The following is an 18,339-nucleotide window of genomic DNA, read 5'->3' as shown; positions in this document are numbered from 1 at the left end:
CCCCATGGGGTCTTAATAAACTTGTTCTTTGCCTTTTACAGCTTCCGTGCCAACAGTTCTTTTGTGTATGTGGGTAATCTCTGGAGCGTGTAGGCCTTGGGAACCCCGAAATACTTCAATTGGCGACCACGAAGGGACTCATCGGCGACTCGGATGCCCGAAGGAGAGGTCGTGACGAAGGCTTGGAAACTCGCCATGGACGCGCACTGCCACGAGTGACCCGAGTCTTGGCTGCCAAGGGGTTTTTTCCTTTCCTTCCGATCTGACCTTCCAGGTGGCGCCGGTCTCCGACTGAGTTTTCGAGTGTCCGCTTCACTGAGAAAGTGCCGTTTGGCTGATTTGGCTTACAAGACCTTGGCAGTTGGAATCTGGACTTTTGAGAATTGGTAAGCTTTGTGGTCGGTAAGGTAGTCTTCGGACGCTTACTGAAGTCCTGAGATTTGTGATCGGTGAGGTAGTCTTCGGACGCTCGCCGAATTTTGTGAACTTTGATCTGAGTTAGCTAACATTTTGAATTTGTGATCTTTGAACTTATATGTGTAGTGCACTTCACATAGGCAGGCATGTAGAGATGTTTCTCTAACTTTGTTTTTTCCTTTGAAGCGGCACAATCGTGTGAGGAATTGTAAGTGCCATTTGGTCTGGTGTCACGCTTTCGTGATACTTTTTGAACATGCCTGTTTTCAGCAAACTCCGGGGAATGTGTTGCTTAGGAGATGATGCATCAATTAGGTTAGCGGAATCACAGCCGGCTCCCCCAGAGGGAACACCAAATAGGGACATGTATATCAAGCACGGCCTTCCACCTATTATGTACAGTAAATTATGGCATAAGTATACTAAGGCCGATCCCGAATTGCAATGGCCCCTACACGGGTCATACGATTTGAGTAAAATCCAATTTGTTGAGCAATGTATGTTTCAACGTAGGTCTAGACAAAATATGTTTGATTGTGTACGAATGTGGGAGAAAGCGGCGCGTGAACGAATGAAGCGTGAGGTTGCCTTGGCGGACAAAGAGCAGCGTAAGGCTGCTCGGGATAAGGCTTTACAGCTTGAGGAGAAGGAGGCTCAGGAGAAGAAAGAGAGGGAGGAACGGGAACGTAAATTGCAAACGACTGGTCAGTTTCCTATTCGCCGACCGCTTTATCCTGTCCTTAATAATGAAATTGATGATTTTTCTTTGTTAGATCGGTCACCGCCTCCGTACGTTTCACCGACGGCTCCGGCTGCGGACTCCGAGGATGATGGGCAGATTCAAGTGAGCCAGAAAGGGGTATCGGCTCTCAGGTTTACTGCGGAGAGGTCCGCTCATTTACGTAGTTGGGCTCGTAAAGTGAATAAGCATTGTGTTACCCAGGAACAGTTGGTAGCGGAGAAACAGGGGTGGTCGGATCTTGAATTAATGTATTTTCTGTCCAGTTTGGCGGATGAAGTTGTAAACGCATATCGTGAACTTTCTGATACGCTTGAGCCTAAAGCGTTGTCGGTGTATCGTGAGAATTTGGCTAAAGGTGATTTTGATCTTACAGATGGTGATGACCTGTTCAAGCATTTGATCGCGCTGCGGGATGAGGCAACCCATTTGCGACAGGAACGGAAACGGAGGCAAAAGGAGTCTGAGCCGGGAAATGACGAGGCGGTTAAGGAGTGTTCTCTTCGTGGTTCAGATAAGAGCTCTGCGTTGCATGTTATGCCTATGCGTGAAGCCGCGCCTTTGTATGTTCCACCAAAAGGGGAAGGTACGGATGATGATAAATTGTCAAAGGATGCGAAGGGATATTTTGTGTATAATTGGGTGTATACACCATGGAATAGAGCAGATGTCATGGCACTTAAAAATTCTTTACCTGATCTCCGAAAGAATCCAGCGGCATTCTATGAGGGGGTAGAGGGGGCTATATCGTCTTGTGTGATGACTCTTGTAGATATTGATTTGTTTTTTGGGTTGATATTACCACCTGATATGTGGCGGCAGATTCGTAAAAATAATGACGAGACAATATTGGGAGGGACATGGAAAGAAATAAATGCGGCAGATTTAGACAGGGCACCAGCATGCAAGCCTTGTCAGCTAATCCTAGAACTCCCGGCAGCTATTTTGCGTAAATTGAAAACGCTTGTTCCCGCCAAAAAGATTGATTGGACCATGTTAACGTCGTGCAAGCAGAAACATGATGAAACGGTTTCAGATTTCTTTACGCGTTTTGAGGAGGCCTTTCATGATTACAGTGGTCAATCTTTAACAGACGATACGGGTCGGCATCTGTTTGTAGATAAGTACGTAGCTAATCTCCTACCGGAGATTGCTAAGCGATTGAAATCGAGTGAGAGTTCCTGGGCCACGGCAACCCCTGCGTCCTTGTTAACTATGGCTCAGTATTATGAGCGGCAGGAAGTGGAGGCTAAAGAAAATGTAGAGAAAAAGACGAAGGAATTGAAAACGAAGGTGATGTTGGCACAGGTTCGGGGAACACAGAGTAGAGGGAATGATAGAGGTAGACGAGGTGGAGGACATGCGTTGTATGGTCGTACGGACATTGCGGAGGATCAGTGTGCTTATTGTAAGGAGTTTGGGCATTGGGCCGATGATTGTCCGGTACTTCGTGAACAGCGTAGTCAGCGTGGTCGAGGCAGTGGAAGGTCAAGAGGAGGTTATACTGGAGCGAGAGGTGGCGGAGGTGATCGTAGACAGGTTGAGGAGAGGGGCCGTGGCCAGGACGAACGAAATACGTTTGATAGACGGAATCAATATCAGATTTTGGAAGGGGAGAATGTGGAACATCAGGATTATGTGCATGCATAGGACTGCGTAGGATGGGGTAAGGAATCAGTCGAAGTGCCAGTAGATCAGCAAGGTCCATATGTAACAGCGGGTATTTTGGGTTCTACTGATCAGTTTCTAGTCGACACAGGAGCTACTCGTAGCGCTCTGTCGAAAAACTTGGTTCCGAGGGCTCCCCTGTCTGGCGAAATGATTACGTGTGTAGGGTTTGATGGCACACCCTCCCCCAGCCCATTGTCCAAGCCCCTTGCACTATGCATTGACAAGTACTTCAGTTTTGGCCAATTTTTGCTATCGCCCCATACCCCAGATAATATCTTGGGCATTGATTTGCTTAAATATTTTCGAGCAACAATACGCTGCGCTCCAGAAGGAGTGCGGGTTATTCTGAATGACAACTACCCTGATCCTGATGATTGCTCTGGACGTGACAGATTTTGTGTCATTTTAGATATTCCCGCTTTGGCCTCTCTGCCGTACACGTTGTGGGCGACATCAGATACGGATGTGGGAGAGATGCGTATTCCACCAATACATATCACTGTTAAGGAGGGGGCCCCTCTACCGCGAGTGCCACAGTATAAGATCTCGAAGGAAGGCGAAATTGCACTAACACATATTGTTCAGGATTTGATTTCTGCAGGGGTAGTGGAGGAGGTCCCTTATAATGTCTGTAACAGCCCTATTCTACCAATTCTTAAGAGAGACTCAGATGGCAAGATCTATCGATTTATTATTGATTTGCGTGAAATAAATAAAATTGTCATTCCCCAATACCCAGTGGTGTCTGATATCACGACTTTGCTTACTTTGGTTCCACCGACAGCCACCACTTTTAGCGTTATCGATCTAAAGAATGCATTCTTTTCTATCCCTGTTCACCCAGATAGCAGATATCTGTTTGGTTTTACACTCAATAATAAATCGTATAGATTTTGTCGTGTTCCCCAAGGTTATACTGAGAGCCCTAGCATCTACAGCCAGGCTTTGAAACGACAGCTAGATTCCTTCGAATTGCAGTCTGGCGTTGCGCTCATCCAGTACGTGGATGACCTTTTGCTTGCTGCTGACTCCTATATACAATGTGAACAGAGCACGCTTGCGTTGCTGTCCTTTTTGGCACAAAACAATCACAAGGTCTCCAAGAAAAAGCTTCAATACTGTAGACCCCAGGTGACCTACCTCGGTCATCTGTTGTCTAAGGAGGGAAGGGCATTAACATCTGATCGAATTCAGGCGATTTTAGATACACCAGTCCCCCGCACGCAGAGAGATGTGCGTGCCTTTATAGGGTTGACATCTTTTTGTAGACAATGGATCATGGGTTTCTCACATATCATAAAACCCCTGCTAGCATTGTTGTCCAAAACTACACCGATGCCTCTTGAGTGGACACATGAATGTCAGAAAGCCTTTGAACAGTTGAGACAGGCCCTTTGTTCTGCACCCGTGTTAGGAACACCGGACTACACGAAACTTTTCACATTGTACGTGCACGAGAATGATGGGTGCGCGTTGTCAGTATTAGTACAGTTACACGGGGATAAGCAGAGACCATGTGCATACTTCTCTGCCATTTTGGATCCTGTAGCACGAGGGCTGCCTGGGTGTTTTCGAGCAGTAGCGGCAACAGCAGTAGCCATACGACAGAGTGAGGGCATAGTGTTATCACACAAATTGTTGGTGTTGGTTCCTCACGCAGTAGATGCCCTGTTAAACCAAACAAAGACCCAATACCTCACGAGTGCACGACTTACAGGATATGAGCTGACACTTTTAGCGCCACACATAACATTGAAGAGATGCGCTACTTTGAACCCCGCGACTTTATTGCCCTATCCGGCCGAGGAGGGTCAGGAAGAAAAACATCATGATTGTGTTTTCCTGACTGAGGAACAGACAAAGGGTCGTGTTGACTTACAGGATGTGCCACTTTCAGATGTGGATGGGGAACTGTGGGTTGATGGATCGTGTTTGAGGCTGCCAGATGGCACGACTTCCGCAGCATATGCGATCACGACTCTTAAGACGGTGGTAGAAACAGCTAGAATACCACAAAAATCGGCTCAGGCAGCAGAGCTGATAGCTTTAACAAGAGCCTGCGAATTGAGTGCTGGCCTATGTGTGAACATATACACAGACAGCCGGTACGCCTTTGGAGTGGCCCATGACTTCGGGCTTCTTTGGAGGGAACGCGGGTTTCTGACGTCACATGGGGAGCACATTATGCATGGAGAGTTAGTGCGTGATCTCCTAAATGCGCTGCTTGGCCCTAAAAAAGTAGCGATAGTGAAGTGCAGTGCCCATAAGAAAATTACGGATAAGGTGGGCCAAGGAAATGCCTTTGCAGACAGCATAGCAAGGCAAACGGCTATGTCCCGAACTAGCTCCCCCATGTACGTGGTACAATCGCAGGCTGAACGATGGAGTGATGCTAGAGCAGAGATACGGGATATACAAAATTCAGCTACAGAATCTGAGCTTGCGGCTTGGGCAGCAGATGGGGTACTAGATGACGAGGGGTGTTGGAGAAGCAAAGACATGGAGAAGTGGAAATTGCCTGCGGCTTATTTACAGGCGATGGTCCAGATGACACATGGACTGGCGCATGTCGGAGCTCTTGCAATCACTCGGCTTTTAATACGAGTTTGGGAACATCCCGAGATTGCGAATACTGCGAAGAGAGTAGTGCAGACCTGCCTGGTATGTTTGCAACACAATCCTGGAAAGGGGGCCTATACTCCGAAAGGAGGGTTCGTTCCACCTTCTGCACCATTTGAAGTCCTTCAAATGGATTACATTCAACTCGAGCGCTGCAATAATCTGAAGTACGTCTTAGTGGTGGTGTGTGCCTTTAGCAAATGGGTTGAGGCCTACCCCACGAAAGACAATACGGCTTTGACAACAGCTAAGGTGTTGCTTAAGGAATTCTTTCCTCGCTTTGGAGTTTGCAAATTTTTGTGGAGCGATAATGGGCCCCATTTTGTCGGAAAGATTGTGGAGTATGTACTGAAGGGGTTGGGGATTCAGCAAAAGTTCCACGCTGTATTCCACCCTCAGTCAGCAGGTTTGGTCGAGCGGTACAATGCAACGTTGAAGCTTAAGCTGGCCAAAATTGTGGCGTCTACATCATTGAAGTGGCCAGATGCGTTGCCGCTAGCATTATTGTCTCTTAGATCAGTGCCCCATTCACGAACTGGCCTTACACCTTATGAGGTGGTGTTTGGCCGCCCCATGAATATCTGGGGAGTGCCCAAGCCGCGATTGATACATGATGTGCCTTGTGTTATGATGAATGATTATTTGGCACGATTAACAAATGATTTGCTCGCCATTCATCAACAGGTTCGAGAAGCGCTCCCTGACAACTCTACTGGAGAAGGCCACGATCTTCGTCCTGGGGATCATGTGATGATCCGTTCGTTTGAAAGAGCAAGCAGTCTGGAGCCCAGGTGGAAGGGCCCCGAGCAGGTCCTTCTGGCAACCCGCACCGCAGTACGAGTGACCAACAGGAAGCGGTGGGTTCATTCGACTCACTGTCGCCGAGTTTCTCCGGATCTGGTGACTCCTGCTGTGCTTACTGATTATAAAGAGATCTTGGAGAAAGAAAAGAGCCCAGCTGTGACGTCGGCCGAAGTAGAGGGAGCCTTCCCGGACCAATCTGCTGCTGGAAGAGAGCGCTACAATCTACGACCGCGATAAAGAAGATTTTTTCCCTTTTTGAACTGGTTGGTAACCGCTCCAGGTTTGTGAAACGGAAACCGGGAATTCCAAGGGGGGGGGATCAGTTCTGCCAGAGTAGCGACACCCGTCTTGGCCCGGAGAAGAAAACAACGGCTACCTCGGAGTTCAGCACCGCATTTTTCTTTTTAGGTATACACGTACGTGTATCAGAGACTATTTGTGAGAAACTGTGAACAATTTGTGTTCTTTGAGACTTTGCACAAAACTTTCTTGAACTATGGCATCGATGGCATTGCGAGATAAGAAAATACTGGGTGCCTTTCTTTTTGTTTTTACGATTGTGGTGATAGCTATTATAGCCTGGGTAGTCGAACTTGTGGTGCCTGTACGTGAACATTTGCTGCCGACTACCCCGGCACCGTCTGAACATTTTCATTTTACACTGCCATTTCATGAAGAGCGCCACCGTCAAACGTACTTAAATAACAGCTTCATTCAGATTCTTCACCACACACATAATATGACCAATACCTCTAATTGCTGGGTGTGTGGAATGTTGCCTGGGCACCAGAAGAGAGGGGGCACCCCACTTATTCCACTCCCGTTTTCGCATAACGGGTCTTGCAATGCCTGGTACACCCTCCTCTTTACCTTGAGGTGGCCAACAAAAGGGGGGGTGCTTTTCCGTCTAAATAAAGAATGTCCCCATGACAAGGATGGGTTTCCACGGGCTGAGGGTACACGTTTTGAATGGGAAGAGTATAAGCCCGACAATGTGTCTGCTCCACGAATATACAGCAATCAGAGAAATGTGAATGTATCAAGTGCTCATGTTATAAATGTCATTGCTACAAAAGCTGATTTATGTATCCGAAATAAGGGCACGATTGCAGTGGGGAAAAGTGAATGTAACGTTACTCTCACGTTCGATAGCCCGAATGGCATTTCATTTGTTGCATCCAGAAACACCTACTTCATCTGTGGAACGAAGGGGTACCATCAGCTTCCAGTGGGGTGGTTGGGCACATGTTATGTATCGTTTGTGCTACCTCCTGTATTCATTGCCCCACCGATGTATCACAACGACTATACTCTGTACCACGACTTTGTTTTGAACAGAGTTAAGCGAACTGTTACACTAGAGGACATTGATCAAACGGACACTGCGTTGCAACAATATGTGGATTTCAATCTGGGATTATTCTCCTTTGTGGGGGCCGCACTGAACAGTCGGAAGATCAGACGCCTGACACGTGTTGTTGAGGCTGTTGCAAATGACACTGCTATTGCCCTGGGGAATATTACCGAAGAACTGCAGATTTCCAGAATTGTCACCCTCCAAAACCGGATGGTGCTGGATGTTGTTTTGGCTGATCGTGGGGGGGCATGTAGGATTATTGGAAGCAGCTGTTGCGTTTACGTGCCTGATAATTCTCCATCCGTGTATGATGCGATTTCAAAGCTGCATAAAATAGCTGCCGAAATACACCCGGACAATGGAACTTGGACACTTTCTGGATGGTTCTGGTCCATGATTGCAACTTGGGGCTGGAAACTGTTGACAATTTTCTGTATACTTGTGGGAGCAATGTTTTTTATCTGCTTGTGTATCCAATGTGGTCCTGCATTATGTTCAATGTGCCTATCGGCCTGTTTGCCATCGAGACGAGCTCTTGCCCACGATAAAATGATGCTACATAAAGAGGTGACACAAATTATGTTAATTGACATCGAGGACGAACATCCAGACTATGTTCATTATGAGGTAGATTCAGCTGAACGCTAAAAGGGTCGTCTGTTGTAATTGGCCCGTCCGTGTTAGCGATTAGCTGAACCTACACGTCGTCCTCCTTAACTTGGCTGTATATGATAAACGCCATTTTGAATATTGTGGCGGCCATCTTAGATCATGAGCGGCCTCGTGGCCGACGTGCCCTTTAGTCCTTTGTCCGTTCCACTGACCACTTACATCTGCCCAGCAACAGGCTATTTTTAGTACTGGTCAAGCCACACATGCGCAGCTCTCACTGACCCGTATACCTTCAGGAATGTGCCGCTAACTGACCAGCGGGTTTGAAACCCTCCAATGAGCTGGCAGTATTCCAAAACATGACCATGTATGTCTCTAAAACTGTGTCTTAACTCGTGCCGCCTATCTTTTATTGCCCCAAAATTGTATATAAACGGGGTCACACCGGTGTTCGGTGTGATACCTCTTGCAATACCGAAGGGTGCTGTTTGAGTGTACCACCACCCCATGGGGTCTTAATAAACTTGTTCTTTGCCTTTTACAGCTTCCGTGCCAACAGTTCTTTTGTGTATGTGGGTAATCTCTGGAGCGTGTAGGCCTTGGGAACCCCGAAATACTTCAGTAGGTCTTGGGTCTGCCGTAGTTTAGTCGGTAGGGTGTTCCAGGTCTTGGCAGCAAGGTGGGAGAAGGATCTGCCACCGGCAGTCATTCTTTGGATGCAAGGGACTGTGGCGAGGGTGAGGCCTGCGGAGCAGAGCTGGCGGGTGGGGGTATAGAAGCTGAGACGTCTGTTGAGGTATGTTGGGCCGGTGTTGTGGAGAGCTCTGTGTGCGTAAAGGAGGAGCTTGAAGGTGACCCTTTTGTTGACGGGGAGCCAGTGCAGGTCTCTCAGGTGGGGGGTGATGTGGCTGCGGCGGGAGATGTCGAGGATCAGGCGTGCCGAGGCGTTCTGGATGCATTGCAGCCATCTCAGGAGCTTGGCCGGCGTTCCTGCGTAGAGGGCGTTTCCGTAGTCCATCCTGCTGGTGACAAGGGCCTGGGTGACTGTTTTTTTCGTTTTGGTGGGGGATCCACTTGAAGATCCTGCGGAGCATATGGAGGGTGTTGAAGCAGGATGAGGAGACGGCGTTGACCCGTTTAGTCATGGAGAGGGTGGCGTCGAGGATGACCCCTAGGTTGCGTGCGTGGTTGGTGCTGTTCCCAGTGATGTCGGCCACCAAGAGTCTTCCCAGGCTGAGGGGGTGGGGCCCTGGATAAGGACCTCCATCTTGTCTGAGTTCAGCTTCAGTCGGCTGTTCTTCATCTATTCGGCGACGTCCTTCATTCCTTCGTGGAGGTTGGTTTTGGCGGTCTTTGGTGAGGGAGATGATCAGCTGGGTGTCGTCGGCGTAGGAGATGATGTTGAGGTCGTGCTGTCGGGCGACGTGGGCGAGGGTTGCCATGTAGATGTTGAACAGCGTCGGGCTGAGGGAAGAGCCCTGGGGTACGCCGCAGATGACATCGGTGGCTTTGGAGCCGAAGGGGGGGAGGCGGACGCTCTGGGTTCTGCCGGAGAGGAACGATGTGGTCCAGTCCAGGGCCTTCCCTTGCATTCCAGCGTCGTGTAGGCGTATTCGTAGTGTGCTGTGGCAGACCGTGCCGAAGGCAGCTGACAGGTCCAGGAGGATGAGGGCTATTTCCTATTTGGAAATCACAATTTAGGAAATGCAGACCAATTCCTATTTGGCCCATGGGTGGGAATGCATCAGCATTTCCTATTTGAGATTTCCTAACAGCGATTCGTACTGTGTAGAAATCGCTTTTGGGAAATTGCAAATTTTGTACATACCATTTTGCATTTCCTAAATACCGATTCTGTAGGAATCTCCATTTAGGAAATGAAAAATAAAAATTTCGTACATCTGGCCCTTATTTGCTTTCTCCATGTACTCAGTGTGGGAAACTGGGGGTTTTGTTGCTATTGTCCCACGACTTTTTGCCCCCTTTTTAGCTACTGGATACTGGTTTTGAACTCTGACAGTGCACCGAGGCCTGCTAAACAGACCTCAGTGCCAATGCTCCTTCCGTAAGACAAGGTATGTCTGATTGCAACCCAATTGGCATGGACTTTAGTACCCCTGCAAGTAACTATTAAATGGTACCCCTGGTACATAGTGCATGGGCACTGAAGAAGGTCGCTGAGGGCTGCAACATATCTTATGCCATCCTAAGGAACCCACACACAAATTCCACATAGACCGTCATTGAAGGCTGCGTGACATGGTGCAAACCATGAGTGAAAATATAACATGGCACACTACTATGCACAATGCCACAGTCATTGCATTTAATATAAGTAATTCACCCCCTAAAGCAGGCCTTTCAGCCCTAAGGCAGGGTGCATTATATTTTATGTAAGGACATATCTGCATGAGCGGACGTCTCCCTGTGATGTCTAATTCTATTGCTGTATATTACAAGTTATTAGGGATGCCATCTGAAGTTATGTACCGGGCATTAGTAGTCAAAGCATGTTTCTCACCAACATTATGGCTTCACTAAAACCCTTGGTGTTTGGTATCAAACACCTCGTATTCATAAACCTATACTGATACCAGTGTTGGATTTATGTATACCTGCACCGAGAGGGTACCTTAGAGGTACCCCCTGAAACCTTCTTTTCCTCCAGTGTTCTGGCTGTCTAGTACTGTCCAGCCAGCCGCCACAAACGAGTGTACACCTGCTCCAGCTGGAAGGCTAGTAAATTTGCATGTCACGGCAGAGAGCTTCGAAGAGCACACTGCCTTTGATATGCGAGCCTGGCTTTCAGACTTGGAGGATGCTACCCCCTGCCCTGAGGCCCGTTTGGCACCAGGACAGGCAGGAAATTAGCTATGCATGGAGACGTGTTGCACCTCCAGCCTACCAGGCTAGTCACCTCTTTAAGGTGGGCTACCTGAAGTGAACACAACAATTACGATTTCACCATCTTGGTTGTGGTGCAATTAGGAACTCTGAGACAGGGTGATGCCCACTCCCAACAGGAAGTGGTCATCTAGGGGGTATTTATTTATTTATTTATTTATTGACATTTGTAGAGCGCGGCGAATACCCGTGGGCGTCTCGGCGCTAATTAAGGGATGGATCAGCAACTGGGGTAAAGAAGATATACAAGGCTATTGGTCAAATAACCACGTCTTTAGCTGTTTGCGGAATGTGAACAGGGAGGGACTTGCTCGGATATGTGCAGGAAGGGTGTTTCAGAGTCTAGGGGCGGCAACCAGGAAACGCCTGTCGCCCCAGGTGACTGTTCTAGTGCGAGGCACAGCCAAGAAGGTCTGAATAGAGGAACGAAGAGATCGGGTTGGGACATGATGGAGAAGATTCTGTTTGAGAAAGTGGGGACCTTGATTATTGAGTGACTTGTAAACAATACACAGCGATTTGAATTTGATACGGCTGCGTATCGGGAGCCAATGGAGATCCCTAATGATGTTTGTAACTGGTGCGAACTTGGGGATCCCAGCCAGCATTCGTGCGGCTGCATTTTGGATTGACTGCATCTTATTTGTCACTCGGACTTGGGCATTTAAGAATAGAGCGTTACAATAGTCCAAGGAGGACAGGACTAGTGAGCTGACCAGTGTTTTCCCGGCCGTGTTCGGTAGGAAAGGTAGTATTTTCCTAATCATTCTCAATTTCATATGAGCTGAAGCCGCAGTTTTATTCGCATGTGCCATAAAATTGAGGCCAGCATCGAAGAAGACGCCTAGATTTCTCACTTTGCTAGCTGGACTCGGCGGGGGACCGAAAGATGGTGGCCACCAGACAGGTGACCAGCCTTGGGAGAGGTGACCGAAGATGACCACTTCAGTTTTTTCTGAATTGAGTTTCAGACAATTCGTGGCCATCCAGTCACCTATTGCCGTCATTCCTCTCGTGAATCGATTGGCCACTTCCTCCCCGTCCCCTTTGATAGCCAGTACCAATTGGGTGTCATCGGCGTAGGAGGTCAGGCTCATCCCAAATGCTTTGATGACATTTGCAAGGTCTGACACGTATAGTAACCCCAGTGGTCAGTAGCCCATTGGCTACTACCCCTCACTGCCCTTAATACCTCTAAATGGAGTATTTAGTTGGCTTACTGACACCAGGAAATCAGATTTGTCTGTCTGGAGAAGAAAGGACAAAGAAGAGCCCATGATGCGAAAACTGAGGATTAGCAATTGACTTGGCGCCAACCCTGCCATCCTGCCTTCTGTCATCAACAATTGCACCGATCCGGCTCGTCCAGAAAGTGGTGTCACCTCGAAAAGCTGTGGAGGAGTGACCCACAACTTCAGCTTGCCAGCAACATCTCCCTTTGAGCTAGGAGTTTCTTCGCTTCATTATGTAGGCACCAAAATAAACAGACGAGAGCCTCTGCCAGGGCGACCCCACCAGATAAAGCCTCACTGCACACAAGCCCCCTGCCCAAGTTGTCATGAATCGGCGGCGCCCCTAAGGCACATAGACCCTCAAGAGTTATGCCCCCCCCTTGGGCTCCACCGGACGGAACACCAGCGCCCACTGGCAGCTTCTCTCTCTGCAGGATGCAGGAACTGTGAGAACCTCTGGACCATCACAACCTGACACCAGAAAGCACCACTGCACACAAGCCCCATAGCCCAAGTAGAAGCGGCTCAATGGTGCCCACAAAGTCTGGAGACCCTCCAAAGCTGAGCCCCCCTTTGAGTTTGGCCGGACTGGTTCCCCAGTCCCTGCCTGCAGCCGGTTTTTGCAAGCAACCGAAAACCACGAGTGCCTCCCACAGTGCGTCCCTGCCAGAGAAAGCACCACTGTGTACGAGCCCCCTAAACCGAGTTCAAGTGGGCCAATGGTTTCTCTGTGTGCCTGAGACCCTCAAGGATGGAGCACCCCCCTGTCGGTTTGGCCGGACGCCTCTCCCCCCCCCCCCCGCCCCCCCCCAGTCCTTACTTATAGCCTCTTTTGTACAGGGCCTTTCCACATTGAATTATACAGTGGCTCAACACTGTAACTCACATCTGCATCCAGACGCCCCAGAGCTGACCGAGAGACCTGTTGGTGCTCCCTTGGACCTTCCTACATACTTACTTTAAATCCAGAAGAACATTCCCATAAGTCGTTGCTAAGTACCCATATGCAGAATGTTTCTTTCCCATAGGATAACATTACTGCTTTACCGATACAAGTGCCAGTGTATTTCTGTATACAGCATGACCTTGATAACTCACCAAATGCAAGTGTATTTCTGGGATGTATGACGTTAGCACGCATACTATTACCACGCATACCATTACAACGCAGTATTTACAACGAATACCGTTACAACGCATAGCGCTTTGAGGTGCTGGATAGTGGTAAGTATAATTTTATATTCCAACTCCAGTCCCCGTGGACACTAGGGAAGGTGTTGGATATAAAATTAAACTTATTCCCTATCCTAGAGCGCCCCCCAGCGCAATGCGTTGTAATGGTATGCGTGGTAATGCCTGTGTTGTAAGGGTAGTGCGTGGTAAAAAATGCGTGCTAAACGTTGTATACCGTATTTCTGTATAATTTCAGCACAGTGGTATCTCAAAACAAAGTACTTACCCAGTTATGAAGTTCTTGGTGTTAAAAATATATCTCAAACAAAGTGTTATTTATCCAAATTATAGAGGATCTGCTTTTTAAGTGTGTGCATCATTTATTGACTGTGTGTGTAGCATATGTCTAACACGCCTCTCTGATAAGCCTAAGGCTGCTCGACCACACCACCCTAGATAGAGCATCTTGGGATTGCTAGAGGGAGCCCCTGTCCACTCATAAGAGAATACCTGGACTCTTTATACAGCACACCTCTTTTTGGTATACTATATAAAGAGCCAACTTCCTATCCTCAGACATCCTGGAACAAAGGCCAAGCACCTTAATCCATAATGTCAAGTTTGGACTCTCAGAGGTTTCTCCCAGCCTTCCCTCACTAAACTCAGTTGTCTCCTAACAGGTTGACCATACGAATACTCAGAGGGCCTAAAACCCACTCCTTTCTGTGACACCTCTCTGGAAAAGCAGTCATGCTAAAGGACATCCCATCTCCTTCTGTCAGGGAGTGCCGTGATCATAAATTTAATCAAATACATCGAGGGTAGTGTGGAGTCGAAATCGTGATACAAACACTCAGTATATTATTCATCCGGTTTTTAAAATATTTTTATGTCTCAAAACAAATCAGTATGATTAAATAGTATTTCATTTATCAACATTGATTCAGTATACTTCAGTTATATTCTATCCATCAATACAATAAAGTTCATCACATACAATTCAGCAATAATGTGACAAATATATCTAGTTGAATATTTAGGGAATCAATTAGTACTGAAGTTCCCAACACATATTTTGCGGAATACTCTCTCCGCTTCTTCAGGGCATTAAGAAGAAAAAGAAGAAGAAAAAAAAAGAAAGAAAAACAATATATAAACAAAAAATATAGGCAAAACGTTTTTCTATATTACAGATATACTGGATATGTAGAAAAGGTATGTGGGAGCAAAAGGCAACATTCCTCACATAGACAGGAGCCTCTACAAATAAATGAATTTCACCAAAAAGGTGAGCCAGGAATATCAGTAAAACGGTATATAAAGCTGTAAATGGAACAAACAGATTGAAGCGTAGGTGCAAAAGCAGATAGACCAAAATAAAGCTCAAAGTTTACCTGAAACATAACACCATCAAAATATAGGTGTTCCTAAAGACCATCAAAAATGGAAACTGTAACTGATCAGAATTCAAGACATAAGGGCAAGTAGAAAGATACAGATATAGAGAATGGTGACTAACAAATAGCCCAAACAGACAAAAAGAAATCAATAGGAGGGAAGGAAGAAAGTATCGATAAGGCCAGAAACAACATGAGTGTTACTTGAGAGAAATGTTTAACTAACCAGAGATTACATCAGTAATCTAATAGAGCATAAGGAAAACCATCCGGGAATTTCAAACCTTGCAATGCAGTTGCACGAAAAACTAATATGGTGTACACAGGAACTCCCAAACTGGAACTCCCAATCTAAAATTACAATCAACATAAATAAGCATCCATACCTAGCCAAACACATAACATAACATAGCAACTTATGTTAACAAAGCACATTATGAAGGTACATTTCTCAATCTAAATATCTGAGTCAGGAGATCCCCATATAAGCAACGCTGCATACTCATAATATATGGTACACAGTGGCCCATGTTATTAAGGTGGATATAATGAAAGCTATCACCAATTCAACCTACAGCTTCCAAAACGCAGGTGCATTATAATAATAGAAAACGTGGTCTGCCTAAATCAAAGCAAGGCAACAGCTTATTGATAGCACATTGTAAGTAAAAGTGGGAACAAATAAACACACAAAATTAAGACTATTGGATACTATGCAGCCAATATTAGGACAAAGTTGTCCCTGGTACAAACATTCACGAGTAGGGGAAACAGCCATATTGCCGTGCCCATGGATGCTAAGAAAATTTAAAAAATTGGGGTGATTTGTAGAATGGAAAACAATAAAAGCATACCACCTACAAAAATGCCTAATGTGATTAATTGATTATACTTTCAATTAAGCTGTGCATTTCACATATCTACAGTTTCAGCAGAGGTATATCTGTCTCGAGTTAACATGCAACTTCACAAGATCAAGGAGAAAGCAGAAAAAATGCCAGCTAAATTCCTGAATCTCAAAGTGATGAAAAAGGATTAAAACCCCAGCACTAGAAGACCAGCCCTGTGTGCGCAATACTTACAATTATCCAGCGCGTTCAAATAACCCTCCTTCAATCGACCACAATTGTTCAAAGACCTCAGAGGCAATATATAGTCCACCCTTGTTCAAACAATTTGAACCTGCTGGACAAACACCGTACTATGCGTCAGTACGTATTCAAAATATACCGATTAACACTGAGCATTCAAGCAAAACAAAAACTGGAAGCAAGGCAAGCACAAAAAAAACGAACCCACAATGACATGTCATCCTTCAAAGGAAATAAAAGTCAAACTAAAAACAACACCTACGTTTAAGAATACCCCGAAAAACAGAACAGCTACAATGAAAAAAGAATCGAACCGCAAAAGTGACTGGTTCCTCATTTACGGAACTCCAATATTGTCTCTGCATTAACTGATCTATTTGGAGCCAACACTAAACCGCATATAGAGATAAAACTATACATGCCAAGCCTTCATGGTGATCTGTTCCTTATTGTGCAATCCAAATCTTTAACTAAAAATCTATGTTGAAATATCTATCAGTAGGCAAAGTGGCAGAAAAACAGAGCAGCCACGGCCGTCGAAAAACAGAACATATTAAGCATGCAGAGTCTGGAATCGAACCGCAGTGACGAGGGCGTTGTTGGGATGGCATAAGGGTATTTTATGTGATGCCGCTGTTGGTACAGTGCAATGGAATTTTATGTCATGGACCTATTAAGGAGGGGGTTCGAATCCGACTTACCATGGTTTGCTGGTTACATTTGTATAGATCTTTTATTGTTTTTTCCTTTGGTATTTTTCTTTTGATGGATACCATTATGCTATATAGGTCCACATGTGTGAAAGTTTTTTGCATTTGCAAATGGTGCGAATCGGTGCAGATGGTGTGAATCTGTAAAATCGTCTGTTTGCGAATGCAAAATTGCCTTGCCGAATGCGTGAAAAGCATTCGCAGGTCACACTTAGGTAATCGCTAAAATAGCAATTCCCTAATTTGCGAATCCATATTGTGGCTCGCAAAATTCGAATCGCAATTACGTAAACGTAATAAATGACATGTAGGAACCATTTGCAATTTTCGAACGATCGAGAAAATGCAATTTTGCACATTCAAAATACCATCAACTAAAATCAGGTGGTAACCAGGTGCAAGCTATTTAAACAGGCCCAGAGGGCCTCAGCATGTTCCACAATGGGTGCGTTCTATGTCATTGTGAGGAGCATGAGGCTTCAAGCAGCAGCCCAGAGAAGGAGGAGACAAGAACGCATTTTCAGAACACGCATCACATAGCCGCTGCTGCTACAGGTAAGAGCGGTGGGGCCCCGTGGGGGAGATTACGAGAGGCGACCACAAGGGAAAATGAATTATTTATTTAATTTCCCCTCGTGGTCGTCACTCGACATCACTCCCAACTGGCCCACCGCTCTTACCTGCAGCGGCTGGCATCAAATTGGGCACACAGAGGATGAAATATATGACAAATATAGATTAAATTCCGCTACAATCTTAGACATAATAGCTGACTTGCAACCACAACTGCAGTATCACACTCGCAGGACTAATGCCATTCCCAGCCATGTGCAGGTCCTATGTTCCCTACACCTCCTAGTCTCAGGGACCTACCGGGGGGGAAATAGCAGCAGCAGGAGGGGTTTCTCAAAGTGCCCTGTCACGCTTTTTTAATTTGTTCCTGGATGCAATGTTGCAGAGGATATATCAGTACATAAGATTTCCTACATTGATGGGACACACGTAACCATATGTCCCCCCTCGGTCAATGAGTATGTGTTCAGGAACAGGAAATGCTACCATTCACTTAACACCCAAGTTCTATGCAATGCCTCACACATCAACACAGACAAAGTGGCAAGATATCCCGGTAGTACGCATGATTCACTCATCTTTAGACATAGTGGTGTACATACACGTCTCCTTGGTGGTGAATTTGGAGAAGGATACCTACTAGGTAAATGCATGTAACACAGTCCTGCAGACTCTATGGATTAACTGACACATTACTGTGAGTAATCTCTTGCTCTTTTCCCTGTAGGTGTCAGTGCATATGCTGTGCGCTCATTCGTCCTCACTCTATGCCTGAATACATCTACTCCAAATCAGCACTGTCACAATTCTGCGCACAAAACTACAAGGAACGTGATAGAGAGGGCATTTGAATTACTCAAGAGTAGGTTCTGCTGCCTACATTAAAGTGGAGGTGCACTGCAGTACAGTCAAGAAACTAGCTGTAAAATGGTGGCCACGTGTGCCATGTTGCATAACATTGCACACTTCCAGAGGCATACCCTTGGACCTTTCAGATACAGATACAAATAAAGACGTCGGGCCATGTAGAGGACAGCAAC

The 18,339-nt window shown here is 46.4% G+C and overlaps 1 protein-coding gene across 1 annotated transcript in view; it reads right to left on the bottom strand.

Moving 5' to 3' along the window:
• The window catches only part of LOC147679404 (hydroxycarboxylic acid receptor 2-like), a 37,448-nt gene extending 21,350 nt beyond the window's left edge, over positions 1 to 16,098 (bottom strand). The window contains exon 1 of the mRNA XM_086944719.1: positions 16,008 to 16,098. The gene's annotated coding sequence lies outside the window, so the exon portion shown is untranslated. The remainder of the gene's footprint in view (positions 1 to 16,007) is intronic.
• Positions 16,099 to 18,339: the final 2,241 nt, after the last annotated feature.

This window comes from Lissotriton vulgaris, chromosome 11 (assembly GCF_964263255.1).
Source record: "Lissotriton vulgaris chromosome 11, aLisVul1.2, whole genome shotgun sequence".
Lineage (NCBI taxonomy): Eukaryota > Metazoa > Chordata > Amphibia > Caudata > Salamandridae > Lissotriton > Lissotriton vulgaris.
This window is presented reverse-complemented; position numbering and strand designations above follow the sequence as displayed.